General features: G+C 39.7%; 1 protein-coding gene and 1 pseudogene across 14 annotated transcripts in view; one reads left to right on the top strand and one right to left on the bottom strand.

Moving 5' to 3' along the window:
* mbl (muscleblind) overlaps positions 1 to 24469 on the top strand; it is an 822695-nt gene that overhangs the window by 697457 nt on the left and 100769 nt on the right. The window lies entirely within an intron of this gene.
* On the bottom strand, positions 2397 to 3142 carry LOC136877142 (craniofacial development protein 2-like; annotated as a pseudogene).

A 24469-nucleotide genomic window follows, 5' to 3' on the forward strand; every position in this document is an offset into this window, starting at 1 on the left:
TTTGAAAATGTTTACATATTTGAACTTGTACGCGGTTGAACTTAGGCCAGCTGCATGAATTTGTGCCGTTCCATTTAAAAAATATGGAGATAGTATCAATAACTCGGTCATTAATCACCCCATGCGAATACGTAGCACATTATTTTACAAGCCTCGGGGTATCATTTACGAATATGAAAACAGAATATCGATATCTTAAATGGTTTAGACGTTATTTCCGTGTAATATCTTAGGTGAATAACCCTATGCATATATACAGGATGTTTCAAAAATGGGGGCATAATTTCAGATATGTATTTGTTTGTTGTTGTTAGTCGTTTAGTCGCTTTCGACTCTCCGTGACCCCATAGAACAAAGTGCACCATTTCTTCCTGTCATGAACTATTTTCCGAAGTCTTTCTAAATTGAGAGCCGTAGCTTCCTTGATGCCATCAATCCACCTCATCCGTTGTCGCCCTCTTCTCCTGTTACCATCAGTCTTCCCCAGCAGTAAGGTCTTTTCCAGTGAATCATGTTTTCTCATAATATGACCGAAGTACTTTAGTTTTTGTCTGAGTATTTGACCTTCCAGTGAACAGCCTGGGTTGATTTTCTGTAATATGGACTTATTAGACCTCTTCGCAGTCCACGGAACTCTAAGGACTTTTCTCCAACACCATAGTTCAAATGCGTCTATTCTTCGACGCTCAGCCTTTCTTACTGTCCAGGTTTCGCTTCCGTACATTGCTACTGAAAAGACCATAGCCTTCACTATACGAATCTTCGCTCTTAAAGTTACGTCTCTACTCTTGAAAATGTTATCAAGGTTGGCCATTGCCTTCCTCCCAAGGAGCAAGCGTCTCTTAATTTCATGGCTGCAATCGCCGTCAGCAGTTATTTTGGAGCCCAAGTAGATGAAACTAGGAACAACCTCCATTGTTTCACCATTTATATGCCAGGAGGTGATAGGTTTAGTTGCCATGATCTTTGTTTTCTTGACATTCAACCTTAGTCCAGCTTTTGCACTTTCTTCTTTCACCTTCATTAGTAGATACTTAAGTTGTTCTTCACTTTCTGCCAACAGGGTGGTGTCATCAGCATATCTAAGGTTATTTATATGTATCCCACCAATTTTAGCTCCAGTTTTTGTTTCATCTAATTTGGCATTCATCACATACTCTGCATATAAGTTGAATAAGTAAGGTGACAATATGCAGCCTTGACGTACACCTTTCTCAATTTTGATCCATTCAGTTGTTCCATATAGGGTTCTCACCGTAGCTTCCTGATCAGAGTAGAGATTTCTCGTAAGGCAAATAAGATGATCTGGTACTCCCATAGTCTTGAGTACTTGCCACAATTTATTGTGGTCGACACAGTCAAAGGCTTGAGCATAGTCAATAAAGCATAAGTATAGGTCTTTCTGGAATTCTCTTGCTTTCTCCATAATCCAGTGAATATTAGCAATTTGATCTCTGGTTCCTCTGCCTTTGCGAAAACCGGCTTGTTCTTCAGGTAGTTCTCGATCTACATACTGCTGAAGCCTATTTTGCAGGATCTTGAGCATAACCTTACTAGCATGCGATATAAGTGCGATTGTTCGGTAGTTTGAACAATCTTTAGCGCTGCCCTTCTTTGGAATTGGGATGAACACTGAGTTTTTCCAATCTTTTGGCCACTGCTGGGTTTTCCATATTTGCTGACATATTGAATGTAGCACTTTCACAGCATCCTCTCCTAGGATTTTGAACAGTTCTGCTGGGATTCCATCATAACCACTTGCCTTGTTGTTTGCAATACTTTCTAGGGCCCACTTGACCTCACTTTCTAGGATATCTGGTTCTGGCTCTGACAACAGAGTAACTTCATCATCAGGAGTATTCCGCTCTTTCCTATACAAATTGCCTACATATTCCCTCCACCTTTCTTTAATCTCCTCTGCTTCAGTAAGATTTTTCCATTTTTATCGTTTATCATTCCAATCTTCGCCTGGAATTTCCCTCTGATGTCTCCAATTCTTATGTAAAGATCTCTTGTCTTACCCAGTCTGTTATTTTCCTCAACTTCCTTGCATTGTTCATTCAAAAAGGCATTCTTATCTCTTCTAGCTAGTTTCTGAAACTCTGCATTTAATTTAGACATCTTCGATATTTCCCCTTTGATTTTTGCATTCCTTCTTTCTTCTGCTATTTGTAGTGCTTCACCCGATAACCATTTGGCCTTCTTCTTGTTCTTTTTCTTAGGAATATGCTTTTCCGCTGTCTCCTTAACAACACAGCATACTTCTGACCATAGCTCTTCTGGAACTCTGTTAAATCTAATCCATTAAATCTGTTTCTAACCTCTACTGTATATTCAAGAGGTATGCTATTTAGGTCATATCTGCTTGATGGTTTGGCTCTGTCAATCCTTTTTAATTTGAGCCGGAATTTGGAAATTAAGAGCTCGTGATCTGATCCACAATCAGCCCCAGGCCTTGTTTGGATGACTGTACAGCGCTCCTCCACCGCTGACTACAGAGTATGTAGTCGATCTGATTCCGACATTTACCATCTGGCGAGGTCCAGGTGTATAGGCGTCGTTTGGGCAATTGAAACAGTGTGTTGGTAATGACCAGTGAGTTGTCTTGACAGAATTCTAGGAGTCTCTGTCCAGCTTCATTTGTTGTGCCAAGGCCAAATTTTCCCGTTACTCCATCTACAGTTTGATTTCCTACTTTGGCATTCCAGTCGCCAATAATGAAGACGACATCCTTCTTTGGTGTTAACTGTAGCAATTCTCGTAAGTCTTCATAGAACTGATCAATATCTTCCTCTTCAGCTTCTGTGATTGGTGCGTAAATTTGTATGACTGTGATGTTAAAAGGTTGGCCTTGAAAACGTACAGACATCATTCTATCAGTTTTAAAATTGCACCCAATTATAGTGTTACGCACCCTGTTGCTAACTATGAGGGCAACTCCATTTTTCCTTTGGTTTTCATGTCCAGAATAGTAGACCATGTACTCATCTGTAGCAAATTCACCCATACCAATCCATCTCACTTTGCTTATTCCCAGTATATCGATGCCCAGTCTCTTCATTTCTCGTTTGACTATATCCAGCTTTCCTTGATACATGGATCTTACATTCCAAGTTCCTAAACAGTACTGTTCCTTGCAGCATCGCACATTTCTTGAGGCTTCTCTCAATGTAGTTCCCCCCGGAGATCCGACTGGGGAACTTGAAACTCCGGAATATTTTGAATTGAGCAAAGCCATGGGGTTTTCTTGGGAAAATTACAGTGGTGGTTTCCCGTTGCCTTCCACTGTCCTCCACTCCTGTTGGCTCACTGACCCAGTTTCCCGCTAGGGTTGTAAACCCAACCTTCCACTGGGTTGCTCAGCTTAACAGGGGCACCACGCGTAGGTAGGATTTGGAGAATTGAGGTGTGAGAGGCTAAGTGAACTCTCTTGGTGAGTTCATATATTCGCATCACACCCCCGTTTCTAGCCAGAGTCTCAAGATGTTCGTACAGATTCCCCCAGGTCATTTCCTGGGCCCATGTATTTGTTACATGTAGACAATCAAAATAGTTCATTACAACATGTGTCCGGAAATGCTTCATTTCCGAGTTATGGCGTTCACAACACTGAACTTCACCGGAACGATTTTCTTCCGCAGGTCATTGCCATTACAGAAGATGTTCAAAATGTCCACCTCCTGCTTGAATACAGACCACACATCGATGTCTCATTGACTTAGATCGAATGTTTCCTGATCGATGGATAGGTACAGGTGTCCCGATTGCTTGGTCTCCGCGCTCACCTGATCTGAACCCTCTCGTTTTCTACTTGTGGGGCCATTCAGAATCATCGGTGTATTCGTCTCCGGTTCCTGATGTGGAAACCCTTCGGAATCGAATTGTGGCATCGTGTGAGGACATACGCAGTACTCCTGGAGTTTGGGATTGTGTTCGCAGATCAATGAGACATCGATGTGAGGTCTGTATTCAAGAAGGAGGTGGACATTTTGAACTTCTTCTGTAATGACAATGACCTGCGGAAGAAAAACGTTCCGGTGAAGTTCAGTGTTTTGAACGCCATAACTCGGAAATGAAGCATTTTCGGACACATGTTGTAATGCACTATTTTGTTTGTCTACATGTAACAAATACATACCTGAAATTATGCCACCTATTTTTGAAACACCCTGTATAGAGAGAGAAGTTCCTTTCGGTTATATTAAACAAGAGTTCCCCTGTTACAACGTTGCAAGTTGTATGGAGGTGGTACATTACATTCCCTTTTTATTCGTATTCCCTAAGGGTTCTGGTAATACAAAATAGACATCATTATTACTGTCTCTATCAAATCGAAAGTTGTTGATTCATCTCCTCAAAGATACCTAGGCTTATATCTTTATAGCACAGTTACTCGTCATACAAGTAAGACATCTCTGCTGTAGATGGGTTATTAAATAAAAGGCACTGTCAGTGGGGCAAATGGTCTTATTTCATACGATGTCGAACTTCATATAGCCTATTTAGGTTCTTCACTATGACGTGTAAAAGTGGAACTTTACGATACTGTAGTTACTTCCCGCACTCAACTTCTTCCAGCACGTAAATATATCTCCAGAAACCTTTTTCAGCACATGTAATGCATTTAATTACATGTTTACCACATGGGCACGCTGCTTCATCTGGGCGAGTCAATTCACGGATTCGTGAATGATGTCGATTCTTTCATGGATAGCGTCGACTATTTGAATAGTGGGCCCTGAACTGATCTTCATCTTAATATTGTTGAATTAAAAAATAAAAGAAGTTCAACATTGTATGAAATGAAATATTGTACGCTACAAGTGGGAAGGTGTTTTCCGTTTTCGTTTCTCAACATCTCAACTCGTACAGAACATACTTTCAAAATTAGTGATCGAAAGAGATATGTTGCCTATTTTTTAGTTTTCTTTATTGTGGTTCCAGATGTAATATAAATTGTGGTTAGCTATTCTGTATACAAATTGGTGGGCTTGAGAACTCATCTTGCTAGAAAAAGCTCTAATATGAAACTCATTCCAGGAAACAAAACCGATTCTGTGCTAATTAAAATAGTTCTTATTGAAGTAAATATGTTACTTCAACAGGGTGAAATAGTTTTGCACTAACGTTAATTACAACTTAGTAAAAGAGATTATTGCAATTGATCTGAATGGCGGACAACTAAAGATGGAAGAGGACTTACACCATACGACGTATGATAGTTAACTTGGGAAGGACTTGAATCCGTGAATCTGTAATCAAACTTCAACCACTTACGACTCCTTCACAAACTCCAGAAGACTGTAATAAGTTTTTTTAATTGTCCAGTTTATTTTTTCTGGTTGAAGATCATTTTCACCCAGACTGAAAACAACATTTTTGTATGATTACAAGAAGTACAAATGTTCTCTAATTTCAGTCATTGCAGGGATTTTTTTCAGTGAGAAACTATAGTACACTGTATTGTGATCATCCGAAGAGAAAGAATGAAGCATAACTGGGAGGCATAACTAAATAATAATGCGTTTAAGGCTAGCATACGTGCCGTTTTACGAACAAGCCTTCTCTTTGATGATGATGCTTGTTGTTTAAAGGGGCCTAACATCTAGGTCATCGGCCCCAATCTTCTCTTTAACAGAAAGAAACTCCGATAGGTTTTTTGAAGAAAAGGAAATTGTCCTGTTCCTTCGATACAAAAACGAAGGAGACGTTTTGAAATACCATAATATTAAGAATACGTTGTACTCGCGAGCGATATCATCACAGAACGATCACGCAATCGTTTAGCTTCTGTGGTTATGCGAGTTTGTTTCATGGTTGCCGTGATCCTTTTTAATATCTCTCTGCTTTATTTGAGGTTACCGGGCGAATTGGCCATGTGGTTAAGGGCGCGCAGCTATGAGCTTGCATCCGGGAGATAGTGGGTTCTAACCCCACTGTCGGCAGACTTGAAGATGGTTTTCGGTGGTTTCCCATTTTCACACCAGGCAAATGCTGGGGCTGTACCGTGATTAAAACCACGGCCGCTTCCCACTCCTAGGCCTTTCCGGTCCCATCGTCGCCATAAGACCTATCTGTGTCGGTGCGACGTAAAGCAAATTTAAAAAATTAGGTTACGTACTTATTTGATTAAATATTGTATAGTTTTGTTGTTAATACTGATATTGTTATTGGGTTTACTTCTCATTAACTATATTTACGGTTTTCGGAAACGCTGAGATGACAGAATTTTATTGCGCATGAGTTCTTTATAACGTGCCGATAAATTTACTAACACGAGGTTGAAGTATTTTAGCACACCTACCGAGTTGGTTGCGCAGTACGGGCGCGTTGTTGTAAGGCTTGCATTCAGGGGCCCCATTGAACAACCAGAAAACCAACTCTTTGCCAAGTCACGCAGCCCGGCGTTGTTAGTGTTGTGGACAGTATGTAAAGCATTTCTGTCATCAGCATTCAGTTTTACAAACACTTATTAGGAACAAAGTTGAGAAAAGTTTGCTACTTCTGAAGGGTAGGTAGGCTACTAAAAAGTCACAATTTCGAAAAAGAGGAAAGAGGCGAGAACATTAGTAAAATTGGCCCTTGATAGAGGCTATTCAAATATAGTCATTATCGTCATTAAACATTGTTATTTAAAAACACATGGTAATTGAAGAAACAAGTTTATATTTGGTTATACTGAATCCCGTCAGTTTCGACAAAATTCTACGGGTTGAGCTTTTGATAGTTTTACTACTTTTGTCGGGTTAACACCAAATGTGTCACCAGAGATCTTTTACATATCGGCTTCGTATGGCATGGGGCGGTGAATGTACTTTTTTCCGCCCTTCAAAAATCCAGTTACCTCTGCCAGGTTTGAATCCTCCATCTTGAGATCCGGAGGCCAACACGCTACCCTTCATCCACAGAGGAAATAAAACAATCAAATACAAACTGTGGATCAAGTCTGTATTTTAGAAGAATGGTGTAATCAGTACTCCCTCCACAATCAGAGTTTTTTTTTTTTTTTTTTTTTCACAACTTGCTTACGTCGTACCGACTCAGATACGTCTTATGGCGACGATGGGACAGGAAAGAGTTTGGAGTGGGAAGGAAGCGGCTATGGCCTTAATTAACGTACAGCCCCAGCATTTGCCTGGTGTGAAAATGGTAAACCACGGTAAACCATTTTCAGGGCTGCCGAGAGTGGGGTCCGAACCCACTATCTCTCGAATACTGGATACTGGCCGCACTTAAGCGACTGCAGCTATCGAGCTCGGTGTGTGATCATCCGATAATTATAAAGAATTAGAATTGAGAACCGTCTGTTATACTGTATTGCCTTGCCTATTTTCTTCGTATTTCCTTCCTAAATGGAGCTGAATTTTTATTTTTAATATCTGGACGGCCGTAATAGAAAGATTAAGGAACTGATTCGAATATCTTAATTATATACTCACGTAAAAGCAAAGAAGGATATACATCATGCAATGTCCTTTTTGTTTCTTTTCTTATTCTTTTCTTTTTCTTACCACAGTTTACAAATTCTTTTAAAGAGTTTACAGAACACAAGAACTGAACAAGCAACGACTGCTGTAGATTCACTTTCCGGCATCAGACCACTCTTGATGAAGCATTCCTTCCCTAATTTTCCGCTCCGCCACTTCGTGCGCCCTTTCCCTCGCGTTGCCGTCAGGACGGGAGCTCATTTCACAGCTATACAGGCGCAGCTAATAGTCCGACATCCAGGCCAAAATATTCGCATATCGTTGAGTATACTGTATAAATTCAGATTATAAGGTAGATGAAAACGTGGAAAATATAACCAGAACATTCCAGCGAACCGATTAATTGGGATCGGACGTGATCATGTTAGGCTGTGCATTGCGTTGAAAGGTTTATTTACAGGTCAGTACAACAGATAGTGATTGAACATTTCAGGTCATGGTCCTTTGTGGTTATTATTGGTTCTTCTTGAGGATTTGAGGCATTATGTTGATAGCACTATTCATTTAATGAATATGTCTGATGAAATATGTGTTTATAATATATTGGGACTGAATTGGGAATAGAACGCCCATGAATTATTGTGTAATATATACTGTTCCGCCAGTTGCTTAGAGATAAAGTAGAAAATTACGTTTTTAGTGTTCGATAATAATAATTTAACATACTTCTCAGTTTCCTCGCGAGGCTGAGGGCGAGAAATCGTTTTAACTAGAACTAAGAATGAAGCTAGTCTTTCTAACCGCAGTCTCTTCAAACATAAATTTGAAAACTCGAGAAGATTTTTCATGCATGTAAAGAAATGAAGAACGAATACAATGTTTCCACGCGCAATATGCCCATTATAGTGTATTTTGATACAGTATATCACAACATATCTTTCCTTGTGTACTGTAACTGAGTTCATTTTCTAAAATGGTTAAGAGCTGATTGTTGCAGTTAGTCACCCATTTACACTCCTTGTCGAAATAAGGAGATCGCATTTTACGTGATGATGATTTTTTGCTATTTGCTTTACCCCGCACCGACACAAATAGGTCTTATGGCTATGATGGGATAGGAATGGCTTAGGAATGGGAAGGAAGCGGTCGTAGCCTTAATTAAGGTACAGCCCAGCATTTGCCCCTGGTGTGAAAATGGGAAATCGAGGAAAACCATCTTCAGGGCTGCCGACAGTGGGGTTCGAACCCACTATCTCCCGGATGCAAGCTCACAGCATCGAATAGTTTACAAGCTAAGTAAGCCTATAGTTTGGAACTTCAGACCATGGTTTCTGTAATAGGAAATGTTCGTATATATCGATAATAATCTTCCAACATCTGTACTCAATTTTTAAGTCACAATATTATGCAAAAGCGCTACGTGAGAATATTTACTGCAAATGACAAAATAAAAAAGCAGTACTTCATAAGGTTACAACAACAGTAAACAGGAGAGCAAGAATACGGGAAACAAAACTGAGCACGGTGAACAGTGTAATCTTCCTGCGGTTAGCACTGGTTTGGCTGAGGAGTGGGATGATACCGTACGTACACTGCAGATGCGGTAATTATTCTCGGTAACTGGATTTAAATTTCCACTTCGGTCGCATAGACCATACTTTACATGTGACTCAACAAGTAATAATCTAAGAGTAAGAGATTCGGAGATGTTGAGGCCAACGTTTAGCGATAAACGACGATTGCACTGTTACGCTGTTCACTATAGACTATTCTGATATTCTTTTCATACCTTTCGTGTTAAATGTTATTGTAAGAAGTGACTGCAAACTTATTAAAAACTGATCTGTTGGTTTTTTTTTTTTTTTTTTTCACTTTAGCAGATCGTTGTTAATTCCGTAATAAGTTCTGTTATTTTGCTTTATGTCGCATGCGTGTCAGACAACTAACCATGGTACTGGTGTCTGTGACTATGGCACACAGTGAGTGTTTGTAAACATCAAGTTCCATAAGCAGTCCGTGTGCTTGTGATTCATTCTGCTTCTCTGACCTTCGTCGAAGTGTGTTGTGTTTGTCACAACAGGTTGCTTACCCTTGCGCCTGAAATGACTCACAGAATACAAAAGCAAGCCACTGTATTAAGGCACGTGTTCTCACCTTCGGTATTACCTTACTGCAAACTATCGTGTTTTACTACGTACCATCACAGTTCGTACAGTATGTCCAAAAAATAAAAACGTTTGTCATGCATGCCTTGCAAGTATCATTCTCTGCTATCCAAATGACCACAGTATTTCCTTTCCTTCTGTATAGTTATCATAATTCGTTTACTTACTACTGTCCTAGGTTCGATCCTGGCTCAGCCTGGTGGTATTTAAAGGTGCTCAAATACGTCAGCCTCATGTCAGTAGATTTACTGGCACGTAATAGAACTTCTGCGGGACAAAATACCCGCACTTCGGCGTTTCGGAAAACCGTAAAAAGGTAGTTAGTGGGACATAAAGCAAATAACATTATTATTATTATTATTATTATTATTATTATTATTATTATTATTATTTTAATCAATCCTGTTGAATCAATGAATAAATTATTATTAATTTTAGGACTGTCGTCCAAGTGGCAGACTCCCTGTCATTTGTTTACCCAGTCTTTTTCAAAAAAAAAAACGAAGAATTTTGAAAAAGTATTGCATTCCCTAATACCTCTTCCTACGTATAAAAATGAATATTTGTTCCAATTTGTCCTGTTGAATTCCAACTGTATCTATCCTCAAATTATGGTCTTTCCTAGCTTTAAAAGCGCCTTTCAAGCTTATTCGTCTGCTTATGTTATTCAATGCCTTTTCTCTCCTGACAGCTCGGAATAACCCGCTTAGTCGATCTGCTCGTCTCCTTACTCTCAAGTCGTCCTAGCCCAAAGTTTGCGACATTTTCGTAACACTACTCTTTTTTCGGAAAATACCTACAACAAATCGTGCGGCTGTCCTTTGAATCTTCTCCAGTTCTCGTTTCAAGTAGTCCTGGCGTGGGTCCCGTGCACTGGAACCATACTCTAATTGGGGTCTTACCAGAGTCTTATATGCCCTCTCCTTTATATCCTTTATAACCCTTAAATACTCTCATAACCATATAAAGATCGAACACGTAAGTTTTCTAATATTAACATCTAAGTGATCCCCGTGAGCAACGCAGTAATTAAAACAGAAAGGACCTTTCCTCTTTGTTAAACAACCTTACTTTTCATCCCGTTTACCATCATATCATTGTCTGCTCTCCATCTCACAACATTGTCGAGGTCTTTTTGTAATTGCTCACAATCCTGTAATTTATTTACTTCTCCGAAAACCGCCAAAGTAGTTAGTGGGACGTAAGTCAAATAACATTATTATTAATTTATTTACTGCTCTATATTGTTGGCCAATACTATCATCTGCACAAATCCTTATCTATGCTTTCAGTTCTTTACCCATGTCATTTATATGCATAAAACATAAAGGTCCAATAATTCTCCCTTACCGAGAGATTTGGCCGTGCAGTTTGGATCGCGTTGCTGTGAGCTTGAAATCGGGAGTTGGTGGTTTCGAATCCCACCGTCGGCCGCCCTGAAGATGGTTTACCGTTGTTTCCCATTTTAACATAAGCAAATGCTCGAGCTGGTACAACCCCGGTCTATCACTTTCCACATCGTAGCGACGAAAACCTTCTTTCTACGTGTTGGTGCGAAGAAAAGACCTACCTTGTGGGACCCCCGTCTTAATCGTTACCGCTGATTCTCGGAGTTTTATTTTCTATAAATTTAGCTACCTATTCAACCACTCTTTTATCTAGTCCAGTAGCTATCATTTTCGTCAGCAGTCTCCCATAATATACCGTATCGAAAGCCTTGGATAGTTCAATACCGATACAGTCCTTTCGACATCCTAAATCTAAAATATCTGCTATATCTTACTGGAATCCTGCAATTTGAGCATCACTGCCTTCTATCAAATCAGTTAGTAATTTCGCAGATATGTCTAATATAACCAGGAAGAATGCGTTCCCAGAGCTTACATGCAGCTCATGTCAAGCTAACTGGTCTGTAATTATCCTCTTTATGTTTATCACCCTTTCCCTTGCACGCTGGAGCTACTGTAGCCACTCGCCATTCGTTTGGTATAGCTCATTCATGCATGGAGAGTTGCTATAGTACATACAGGTAGGTGGGAATCATAGATCTCGCCGTGTAAAGCTTTCAACTTCAAGCTTGTGTACTCCGTAAACCATTAGAATCTGTAATGACAAGGGAAGTCTTCGAAGTGTTACTCTTAGAGTTCACCGAGCTCGACAGCTGCAATCGCTTAAGTGCGGCCAGTATCCAGTATTCGGGAGATAGAAGGTTCGAACCCCACTGTCAGCAGCCCTGAAAATGATTTTCCGTGGTTTCCCATTTTCACATCAGCCAAATGCTGGGGCTGTACCTTAATTAAGGCCACGGCCGCTTCCTTCCCACTCCTAGCCCTCTCCTGTCCCATCGTCGCCATAAGACCTATCTGTGTCGGTACGACGTAAAGCAACTAGAAAAAAAAAACCTCTTAAGAGTTCGTTCAAAGTTTGTATACAAGAGTAGCTGAGCTGGTGTACTGTATACTCCGAAAGTGAAAACCGTATTTATTTCACGTTGAAGGTTGGGGCGTGATTGGCACAGTGGCTTAGCTGCTGGTTTTCCGTGAGGTTCTAATCCCGGTTGATCCTGGGTTGCAATTTTCAACTAAAAAATCACGTGGGGTCAGGAAGGTTTTTTATAAGTTGTTTTACGTCGCACCGGCACAGATAGCTCTTATGGCGACGATGGGTCAGAAAGGGGCTAGGAGTGGGGAAAAAAGTGGCCGTGGCCTTAATTAAGGCACAGCCCCAGCATTTGCCTGGAATGATAGGAATCAAAGGCGAGGCCATTTATGGTATGCTTAACGTAGCGAGGAACTAACATGTTTTGAACATTAAACAATGAAATAATGTGTCTAATTAAACGCAAGTTAGTAATAACAAAAATAAATAAATACTACAAATACTACGGTACGTACTGCTATACTGAGAAATAATACTAAATAAGGGAGTTCCTGTAGTAAGTATTCCTCCATAATATTGTTAGTGTACTCCAAAAAGCGACTGTGCTTACAAGCTGTTCAAGTTAGCGAAGAAACAAAGGGTAGCGAGCGCTGGGTGGATTCAAACCACTGTAATTGATACCCTATTTGTACCCTATCGCCCATATACAGTGCGTCTACCAACTATGCTTCTGCATCCCACTGTCGGAGCAGGTCGCATAACCTCCACTTAACGATGATGTAATTTTAAAATTTTTTTTTTAGCTGTTTGCTTTACGTCGCACCGACACAGATATGTCTTATGGAGACGATGGGATAGGAAAGGCCTAGGAATGGGAAGGAAGCGGCCGTGGCCTTAATTAAGGTACAGCCCCAACATTTGCCTGGTGTGAAAATGGGAAACCACGGAAAACCATCTTCAGGGCTGCCGACAGTGGGGTTTGAACCCACTATCTCCCGATTACTGGATACTGGCCGCACTTAAGCGGATGAGGTAATTCATGGTTTTATTGGAAATATACCTGCTCCTTTACCTTACAGAAATAATTTCCTGCCCTATTTCTTTGTTTTATTCTTCGATGTGCATACCGGATCTCAGTGATGTCTGCAAGCCAGATAATATAGGCCTACAGTATATGCTTCAGATTTACACTGATTGTTGAGTCTCTAATGTGGCGAATTCTTCGATTTTAGCTAGCGGACACATTTTATGGGGTTGAATGTACACCAACATGCAAAATTTGAAACGAATCGGAGAGTAACAGCTGGAAGACATCCCTTGTAAATTATCTTGACTTTTTGCTTAGGTACAGGTGAGAGTTTTGTAATAACATATTTTAAATGTTTTAGAAACTTTACGACTTCAAATTTCTGTGTGCATCGTGTGTGTATGTGTAACGATAAGAAGCGCCTCCTGCAGTCTAATGAGTTTCTGATGGCACTAACGGCGGCGCCAGCAAAGTTGCAAGATGTAGAGTGCTCGCTGGAGAAATTAGTCTTGTACACTTGATATTTCTCAATGATGGAGTTCTCTTCGCAGTTTGGCGTAATATTTACCTTCCGCCATTCATCATAGTTTTTGCTTCTCCTTGCTCTGATACTTAACAATAAAGAAGGGAATGAACTAAGGTGGGAACCTTCGTCTCGGAAATAATTTCTTGCTTACGTGCGTTTTAGCAAATTCGGGATGATAGTTTGTTTTTCAGACTTGTAACATTGTTAAGTTAGAATGTGTACTAAATCACGTCTTTTGATAAACACTTTTATTCATTTTAATTTCGTTACCGGTCTTTGGAGACCCTTGTTAGGTTCCATCCATCCATTATCTAAAGGCTAAGCCTAGTCGCTGTAGCCACATCCCACGATCTCCAGCAGTTCTTTTCATCATGTCATGCGAATCATACCCAGCTGAGTAATTATGTTCCTAAGGTATGGGAGACGTGGTCTTCCTCTCGACTTCTTCCCTAGAACCTGTCCTTTGAAGACATTCTGGAAAAAGGTGTCATGTCGTAGGACGTGTCCAATAAATTTAGCTTTCCTCTGCTCAATTGAATAAATTAAAGTCCATTTCTCATTAACACCGTTCAAGATTTGGATATTAGTCTTCTTTTCTGTCCAACTCGTCCCTGTCAGTCTTCTCCAGAACCACATTTCTGTAGCTTCTAGTATTGATTGTGCTTGTTTTCCCAAAGTTCAGATCTCACAACCGTAAGTTAGCACACTCCAAACAAAGGTTTTAACAAATTTCTTCCTGGTTTCAATTCCTATGTGCTTATTTAACAATAGATTTTTCCTGCTTTGAAACACTTGTTTTGCCATAGCAATTCTTCTTTTGACTTCTGTCAGGCACTGATTATCGTTGGTAATAACACTACCGAGATAACAAAATTCTTTAACCTGATCTATTTTTTCACAGCCTAATTTAATGTTGGTTTTCAATTCAATCTTCTTTTGAACGACCATCATTTTCGTTTTCTTTCTGTTAATTTTTAGCCTGAACTTCTCTAACGTGTTGTTCAGTATACTGAGCATCTTAGTCATTTTGTGCTCTGAATCAGCTACCAATGCAATATCATCTGCAAACTGAATACTATGAATTTGTTTACCATTAAAATGTATCCCTTTGTTTTTTCTTTTACTGTTCTAATAGCGAATTCTGTGAAGTTATTAAACAGATAAGGTGATCATGGACAGCCTTGCCGCACTCCTCTTCTTATTCTTGCTTCTCTTGTCGTTCCATTGATGTTTATTTCTGTGCTTTGGACTCTATCCAGGTTAAGAACAAACATATGTCCTTCCAATCAAGACCCAACTTTCTCAGAGTTTGAAGTAATAACTTCCAGTCAACCTTGTCAAATGCTTTCCCTGAATCCACGAAAGTTACATAAGTTTTCCTGTTAACTTCCAGTCTTCTCTCCAGGATTTGACGCAGAGCTAGAGTTGCTTCTCTAGTACCCTTACCTGCTCTGAAGCATGGGATAGAATGGCTATTTTTCTGTAATCTGAACAGTTCTTTGCATTTCCTTTCTTTGGGAGTGTTATTGTCCGGCTCTTTATGAAATCAGGTGGTATGATTCCTTCTTCATAGCAGTTTGTAATGATTCAAACAATCTCTCTTTCATGATGTCTCCACAGTTCTTTAGGAGCTCTGCTGTAATGTTATCAACACCTACGGCTTTTTTATCCTTTAATAAGTGCAAAGCCATATTAAACTCACTTTTTGTAATTGGTGGGCCTTTTCTTTCTACCTTAATTAGGCTCTCATTCTCTGCATAATCCCGAATGTTATCTATTTCCTGACCTTCATATAGATCAATATATTGCTTCCAGCGGTCACCTACCTCCTCATTTTCAAAAAGAATCTTTCCTGCTTTGTTTTTAACTATATTACTTCTGGTTATTTTCTTGTACTGCAATGATTTTATTTTAAAATATGCCTTATCAGATTTCTCTGCTTTTAAAACTTTTTCGATGTCTTCGCCATTTTCATTCATCCAGCTGTCTTTTGCTAAGCGACACTTGTCTGTTATTAAATTTTTTAATGCTCTATATTGTTCAAAATCCCTGCTTCTCATTTTGTTCCTCTGTTCAATGAGATCTAAAATTAAGGACTTGATTTTGTTTAGAATATTTTTCCTTATCTTCAAACATTTCACCTACCGTACCCAATGTTAGACTTGGGTTCAATTTTCACTATTAGCCATTTATGAAACTTTTTCCATTTTACCTCTGGTAAATAGTTCCTTTCTCATAGGTTTTTGCTGCTGTTGTTGTAATTGTTGTCGGTTTATATTAGGGGTATGAGATATTGCATATTATTGTGTGTAAAGATTGTTAGAGAAGCTGTGCCGTTGTGAGGTACACAGTAATCTGTGTTGGGTTTTTTTTGTTTTGTTTTGCTAGTTGCTTTACGTCGCACCGACACAGATAGGTCTTATAGCGACGATGGGACAGGGAAGGGCTAGGAGTGGGAAGGAAGCGGCCGTGGCCTTAATTAAGGTACAGCCCCAGCATTTGCCTGGTGTGAAAATGGGAAACCACGGAAAACCATTTTCAGGGCTGCCGACAGTGGGGTTCGAACCTACTATCTCCCGAATACTGGATACTGGCCGCACTTAAGCGACTGCAGCTATCGAGCTCGGTAGTAATCTGTGTAAGAGCAACTATTTGGATATAGGAACAAAAAGCTTCTGTAGGATTTCAAATGAAGTACTGCTTGTCTGGAATGAATGGAGGTTTATACTTTCAAATGGTGGGTGCCAATTCACTGTCGTGGAGAAATGCTGGTTAACGCAGTCATCAAAGCTGTGATAATGAATTCCTGTGAAATGCCAAATTATTGGCCTTCTTTCAGTATCTGTGCCGAGCAGTGAATTGAGTCTTCATTTGTGTTTTTATTATCGGCCTACCACCATTTGTCTGTTTGCGAGTTATAAGGAGTTAAGCGTTTAGACCATATGTATTAATTTCCCATCATTCACTTGGCAGAAGATTTCGATCAGGTGTGTGTGTATTTAAATATCACCGCTACTTCCTTGCTTAAATTACGAATTCACTGCACAGGTAGTACACAGATTATCCATTGGTTTATTCATAGGGTAAGTATTAGAGATGAACAAAAATTTCTTCTGCTCCCGTTCGACCCACCCGACTGGCGAGTACAGCGAGTTGGTACAAGCATGCACAGAAATGGTGTTCCGATATAAATAAAGCATGGCCACCCACTTCCTCGTTTAACGGATTGCAGCAAATATATTTTGTTGTAATTGAAAGTGTCACAGTGGCGGATAGCGATACACACATTGTGCCTTCAACACTACCCCTCCTTTTCGGTACTGGAGTGACCTTCAGTACTACCCCTTCACTCTGTATCCTTTTCAGTACTGGAGTAGGTCTGTGTTGATTGTGTGTGTCGGTACACCATTTCTCTGCATGCGTGTGCCGCCAGTGTTAATCCTCAGGAACTCGAATGGGGGACATGGGATGTGGTTTAGTCTCGTACCGTAAGAATGACTGGAGGGGGAAGAGTAGAGAATCTTATGAGTGTAGTGTATTAAGGTGTTAACGATATGGTTTATAACGTTTAAAACAAATATTGGGAAATGTTTCTTTTAACAAAGGAGTAGACAGTGTTTCAAACTGGAAACAAAGCATATGACATTGTTTTCTTAGGTGACTACGTCACTGATTTCCAGTTTAACGAATGCACGGAAGTCATCTCTGTAATATACTGTAATTCAAGATCGTAGCTCAATAAACTCAGAGACGCGCGTTGAGGCACGCGGCTGTGAGCTTGCATCCGGGAGATAGTAGGTACGAATCCCACTATCGGCAGCCCTGAAGATGGTTTTCCGTGGTTTCCCATTTTCACACCAGGCAAATGCTGGGGCTGTACCTTAATTAAGGCCACGGCCGCTTCCTTCCAACTCCTAGGCCTTTCCTATCCCATCATCACCATAAGACCTATCTGTGTCGGTGCGACGTAAAGCCCCTAGGAAAAAAAAAAAAAAAACAACAACTCAGAGACAAGGCAAACACTACAAGAAAAGATGTGGATATTGATTGATGCAACTATTGTAAAGCCTCACACCATAGGCCTAGGAATTGGACAATATTTTTCCAAAGATGCTTTAAATGAAGTACCCTATTTTTTAAGTTTTCGTTATACAGCACTGTTGCAACTGTTTTCAGTGTTTTGTTTTTGATTTTTTGGTAGTAAGTACCTGAACTTCGCTGTGAAGCGAGTTTTAACGTCCCGGAGGAGGGAATTTTCCAATTTATAGAATATTCCACTATTCCACTGTAGGCTATATGTAGCGGTCATGAGTGTAGGCAATCACGGAAATGGTGTGCGTAACATTAGAGCGGGTTTGGCCATCTGAAGTCTAAAAGTATAATGCAGGTGGTCTAACTGCTGGAGAGCTCACTGTAGGACAAAGAAATCTGGTATGAGAGACGACTTTTTCTGTTTGTTTTACGCCGCGCTGACACAGATAGGTCTTATGGCGACGATGGGATAGGAAAGGGCTAGGAATGCGAAGGAAGCGATCTGTTAAAATGTGTGAAAATGCAAAACTGCGGAAAACTATCTTCAGGGCTGCCGACAGTGGGATTAGAACCCACTACATCTCTAATGCAATATAACAGCTAACGCCGCGACCCGCGTAGTCTACTCGCTCGGTGACCTCTGATTCGTTCATCTTTAGTAAGTCCATTAGTATGTAGACCGCAATGTCCCTAGTCGTTGAATTAAGTATCAGTAATAACACACTTTAAAAAAATGGCGTATGGCTTTTAGTGCCGGGAGTGTCCCAGGACATGTTCAGCTCGCCAGGTGCAAGTCTTCTGATTTGACGCCCGTAGGCTACCTGCGCGTCATGATGATGAAGACGACACGTACACCCAGCCCCGTGCCAGCGAAATTAACCCATGATGGTTAAAATTCCCGACCCTGCCGGTAATCGAACCCGCGACCCCTGTGGTCAAAGTCCAGCGCGCTAACCATTTAGCCATGGAGCCGGACAATAATACACATATTTTATTCATTATAAATTAAGATGCTTACATAGTGTTGTGCGATGAGCGTGTTACCATCACTGCATGGTTGCGGCATTTACTGCCTCCTTTTCTCTTTCGCTATAGTTTTCGTAAACTTAGATTTATTTAGATGATTAAATTCCATCGTTTCCACTCTTCAAAATGTAATCTGTGCATGTATGTGACCTTTTATGCGAGACGCTGTTGGAGGGAGGGCGTGAAAGGTTGTCGGTAGGCCCCACCCTAGCAGTCTATGATCCGTTAAACGACTTGATAAGAAAATTCTCCCCTCGCACGCCACCCATATTGCATGTAAACGAGCGTTCTGCTCAAAGCTGAGCGAATCATTTAGAAGTCTTCAGACTTGTTCCAAGCACGAATGAAAAAGCCACTGAAGAAAATAGGATATTGTGTGTGTGCGCGCTTGTAATTTCATTTGTTTCTTACTATCTGATAATTTATAAACGGGAACAATATTAATTCTGAGATAGGTTAGCACACATAACCTATCATGGAACAGCAGACTTAATTTCGAAATTGACGGCTCAAACCTCACGATACGACTGTGAAGATTAACGTTTCGACGATTCAAAGTTCGGATCACACAGCTGCCAGCAGCTATCCTTATGGGTTTATCCCCCAGTGCATTCTCAAAATATCCGATCATGAAATTGTCAGAAAACAGTATTAAAATATCCGCAAGAAATATGTAGCTCAAGTAAATCCGTTAATGAGTCTCAAAATATCCGAGAATTGTAAGTAACTGCATAGGTGACAGGGGCTGAAAAAAAAAAAAAAAAAAAAAAAAAAACAAATTTTAAGTTTTCTAGATGGATGCCCGTACTTCGCCACGGTGAGGGTGAATTTTGATTAACATTATTTGATTTTTTTAAAAAACTGAACATCTGATTTTCAGATAGCCAAAATGGACATGAATCTCGAAGGTTTGAAGAGAAAATGAAATATTGCATTTGAGATGAAAGAATAAAAAGGTCTACAGCTAGGCTGAATATGGGGAAACTGGAGACATCGAAATGATTTTGAGAACAGTCCCTTAATCATCAAAATGGACTGAAACCTGCGGCAAAATTCTGTGCTAGTTGCTTTACGTCGCACCGACACAGATAAGGTCTTATGGCGACGATGGGACAGGGCAGGCCTTAATTAGGGTACAGCCCCAGCATTTGCCTTGTGTGAAAATGGGAAACCACAGAAAACCATCTTCAGGGCTGCCGACAGTGGGGTTCGAACCTACTATTTCCAGAATACTGGATACTGGCCGCACTTAAACGACTGCAGCTATCGAGCTCGGTTATTTTCATAGTAACATCTTTAAATAGTCAAGATTGTACACATATGACAAAGTAATACAGTAGTGGCATTTTTAAAAATGGGGCTAGACCTGACTGTAGGCCGCAACATTATACACTAGCTGATGTACCCGTGCTTCGCTACGGAATTCTAAATTTTATACAGAATTCTAGGTTAGGTAGTGTAAACGTTGTGAGCAAGATTGTATTAAGTTGCATAGCTCTTAAAGTTGCCCTAGAAGCACGACTGGAAAGTCACCAACGTCTTTTCTCATATGAAGACTGGGTTAGGGAATTTTCATTGTAATGGTAGGCCAGCTTGCCTTCCGTCAGTCACAATCAGGTTGGGGAGTTTTCATTATAATGGCAGACGCTCACTCTCCGCCTGCTTTTATAGATTCTCAGAAAGACTCTCTTAGTGGTTTTCCCAACTGAAATGAACATGGGTCATTACAATGACGTCAGTAGGAATGGCGCGATTAAAAGCAATGCCTTCTTATGAAATACTCGATCAAATGAAAACTTTTTCTCACTTTTAACGAACAGTACTATGCTGCCGAACTAACAGTCCAAAGCTACAGAGCTGGAATGACCAAGACGCAGACATCCGTGAACAATCTTCGTCCTTTTTTCGGCGGGGGAGGGGGGTTTCAAATAGTGGATAGTCCCAGGGCAAAAACTATGCCCGTTTACTTATCTGTTTCCTGGGAGTACCCGATGAGTCGGAAAATCTCAATTCACTACACTGGCGGGGGAAAGAACTATCTGACGTGGAGGCAATTTTTCCTCGAAGCCAGAGAAGAAACCACATCTTCGCTGCTAATTTGGAATTAAATTAATGTAGATTTAATGAAAGTGAAGAGGAAGAAGCTTTTCCTAAGAAACGGCTCTTTTCAGGGTTGAATTTTGAGTTATTTAGTGAATTGTGGTACTATAATTTGGAATAGGGCTAAATTGTAATTCCAAACCAGTTCATACTACTACTCCTACTACTACTAACTGAGCCCCTGACTTGGCGCGTCAGAGTAGGTATCGAATAGCTGGCATACTATGATGAACCAGTGTGTTACGTACCAGCAGTATCAGAAAATGTATGAACCAGAGGATTGGCATGCTAAAGAAGAAAGTTATCTAACTCCTCAGTTATTTCCCGCCAATATTCAGTTAGGCTGTTATACTCGGTACGCAGCAGTAAACCCATCTATCGGAGTTGAATGTCAGCATAAGAGACAAAGAACATTACAACAAACAACGGTCAGTGTAATGTTATTGTTGATCTATGTTTCGCGCTTTCGATATTATAGGCCTTCACATTATTAATTGTCTTCCGGTTCTGACATACCACTCTTATCATAGTCGGTACGGTAAAACTGAATAAAACATAAATTATCGGAAATTATATTCTCTATAACTTTTGTTATGTAGTACTTTTCCATAGGACCAAGAACATAGGTATTTAAAAATTAAATTTTAGGTGCCTTCCCCTAAACTACCATTTCATCCAGGGTGAATAACATTGTTTATAGCTTAAACTGTAGTTTCTTATTCCCCGACTCTATATACCGATTTTCATTAAATTCTGTTCACCCATTTTGTCGGGGCTCGGCGTTGATATGGACTTGCCAACAAAAATCCAAATTCATGAATATCTGTGTTATCATAGCCGGTACGGTAAAAATGCATAAGACGTAAATGATCGGAAATGTAATTCTATATAACTTTAGTTATGTAGTATTTATCAAAAGGACCACTAATAATATAAATATTTGAGAATTGAATTTTAGGCCTTCCCCTAAACTACCATTTCACTCAGCGTGAATAAAGTAATTTATAGCGTAGATTATAGAGGCTCACAGCCCGACTCTACATACCGATTTTTAATAAATTCTCTTCAGCCGTTTTCTCGTGATGCGTGTACATACAGACAGACAGACAGGCAGACAGACAGACAGACAGACAGAAATTACGGAAAAGTAAAAACTGCATTTTCTTGTTACTGTGGACATGATCGATACAGAAATACCATTCTTTTCAAATTCTGAGCAATGTACAGACAAAACTCTTATTTTATATATATATAGATATATGACTAGGCAATAACTGCATAAATGCGACTAGGCTTAACTGCGTGGGTTCATGGAGCCCGTGAGTGTACTGACGTATTTTGTTAAGAATGAAGTCATATTTTTCAGTGTTGACTTTTCAGTCTGTCAAACACACAACAGTTACAATATAAATAATAACACTATAAACATACCTGTAAAACACACACTAATATACAAAGAATGACATGTTTCGTTCTACAAGAACATCCTCAGATTCTATCAAATCACTTAAGACATGCTTATATGTATATGTTGAGTGAATTTGTCAGTGATAGAGAGTTTAGTGATAACGTGAACCAGTAATGACAAAAAATAAATTTACAAGTATTAATATAATGGAAAACTTACGTACTTATCTAGACTGCCGAAGCTAAGTCCGTTGTCACAAAAAACTATTTCAGGATGTTCTGACCTTTTGGCAACTTTTTATAGTACACTGAGTTTACGGTAATAATATTGTACCCATGCAGGGTGTTTTAAAACAGTACCATAATTGGAAATGCGGGATATTTTGAGACTCGTCGTCCAGGTAGCAAACTGGCTCCTTAAATCTTCCTCTGGAATTCGGATATTTTGATACTTAGATGTTTTTAAACTTGGATATTTTGAGACGACACGTTATCCCCGAGCACTTCACAACGTACTAGAGGAACATACTATGATAGTATGCATTTCTCCCTAGAGACACATAATAAAGGTTGCCTCTGTGGGATTGTATCGCAGCACACAAGTGTATTTATTTAATATGTTCATTGAGGAAGTTATTCAGATCATGAAGGAGAAGATACATTGTATCAGATTTGCAGATGACATCGTATTAATTGCAGACTCAGAAAAAGAAATGAATAGAATGCTGCAAGTCCTCTCAGACACTCGTAAACTATGAAAATTGAAAGTAAACAAACGGAAAACGAAGGTAATGTTAATACGGAAAAATATGGAAGAGATTAAAACCAATATAAAAATAGATGACATCAGAATTGACCAAGAGAAACAATTCTGTATGATAACAGAGGATAATAGATGCTTTCTGGAAGTAAAGAGAAGAATAGCATTGGCAAAACACGCATTTATGACTAAGAAAAACATTTTAACCAGCACACACATGAATATAGATGTCAGAAAATCCTTTGCAAAATCATTTGTATGGAGTACACTGCAATATGGAAGTGAGAGTTGGACTCTGGGTAAATTAAAAAAGAATCGACTTGAAGCTACTGAAATGTGGATATGGCGGAAAATGACCAGAACGAACTGGACGGAAAGAAAATCCAACCTGAAAGTATTACGGGGAATTAAAGAAGAGAGAAGATTATTACAGGAAATGGAAAACAGAAAATTAAAATTTATCAGACATGTCACCAGACACAACACTTTCATCATTAACATTCTTGAAGGGAAAGTGATGCGAAAGAAAGGAAGAGGAAGACCTAGGATGAAGTATTTGGACGACATCAAGAAGAGGTTAGGTTGTGAAAATTACATGGAACTGAAACGAACAACCAATGAAAGAAGAGAGTGGTTGCATCGACAAGGCATTAGCCTTCAGAATATTGATTATTGATTGAAGTGTGTTAATATGCCAAGAGACCTGTCATGGACTCACGATGCCTTTTAATAGACAAGATACTGTTGACCAGTGAACAATTGAACTTCAACGAATATTTAAAACTTAATGTTGTTAATCTGAATGTTGATTTGGTTTAATGATTTTAATATACACATATGTATGTACGCATGCATATGTAAATTATGCAGGTAGGCCTATATATGCCGAATATAGATGCCATTTTGTAGTTTCAATCAATCAATCAATCAATCAATCAATCAATCAATCAATACTGATCTGCATTTAGGGCAGTCGCCCAGGTGGCAGATTTCCTATCTGTTGTTTTCCTAGCCTTTTCCTAAATGATTTCAAAGAAATTGGAAATTTATTGAACATCTCCCTTGGTAAGTTATTCCAATCCCTAACTCCCCTTCCTATAAATGAATATTTGCCCCAGTTTGTCCTCTTGAATTCAAATTTTATCTTCATATTGTGATCTTTCCTACTTTTAAAGACATTATCCAAACTTATTCGTCTACTGATGCCCTCCCACGCCATCTCTCCGCTGACAGCTCGGAACATACCACTTAGTCGAGCAGCTCTCCTTCTTTCTCTCATTTCTACCCAGCCCAAACTTTGCAACATTTTTGTAACGCTACTCTTTTGTCGGAAATCACCCAGAACAAATCGAGCTGCTTTCCTTTGGATTATTTCCAGTTCTTGAACCAGGTAATCCTGGTGAGGGTCCCATACACTGGAACCATATTCTAGTTGGGCTCTTACCAGAGACTTATATGCCCTCTCCTTTACATCCTTACTACAATCCCTAAACACCCTCATAACCATGTGCAGAGATCTGTACCCTTTATTTACAATCCCATTTATGTGATTACCCCAATGAAGATCTTTCCTTATATTAACACCTTGATACTTACAATGATCCCCAAAAGGAACTTTCA

This window comes from Anabrus simplex, chromosome 7 (genome assembly GCF_040414725.1).
Source record: "Anabrus simplex isolate iqAnaSimp1 chromosome 7, ASM4041472v1, whole genome shotgun sequence".
Classification (NCBI taxonomy): domain Eukaryota; kingdom Metazoa; phylum Arthropoda; class Insecta; order Orthoptera; family Tettigoniidae; genus Anabrus; species Anabrus simplex.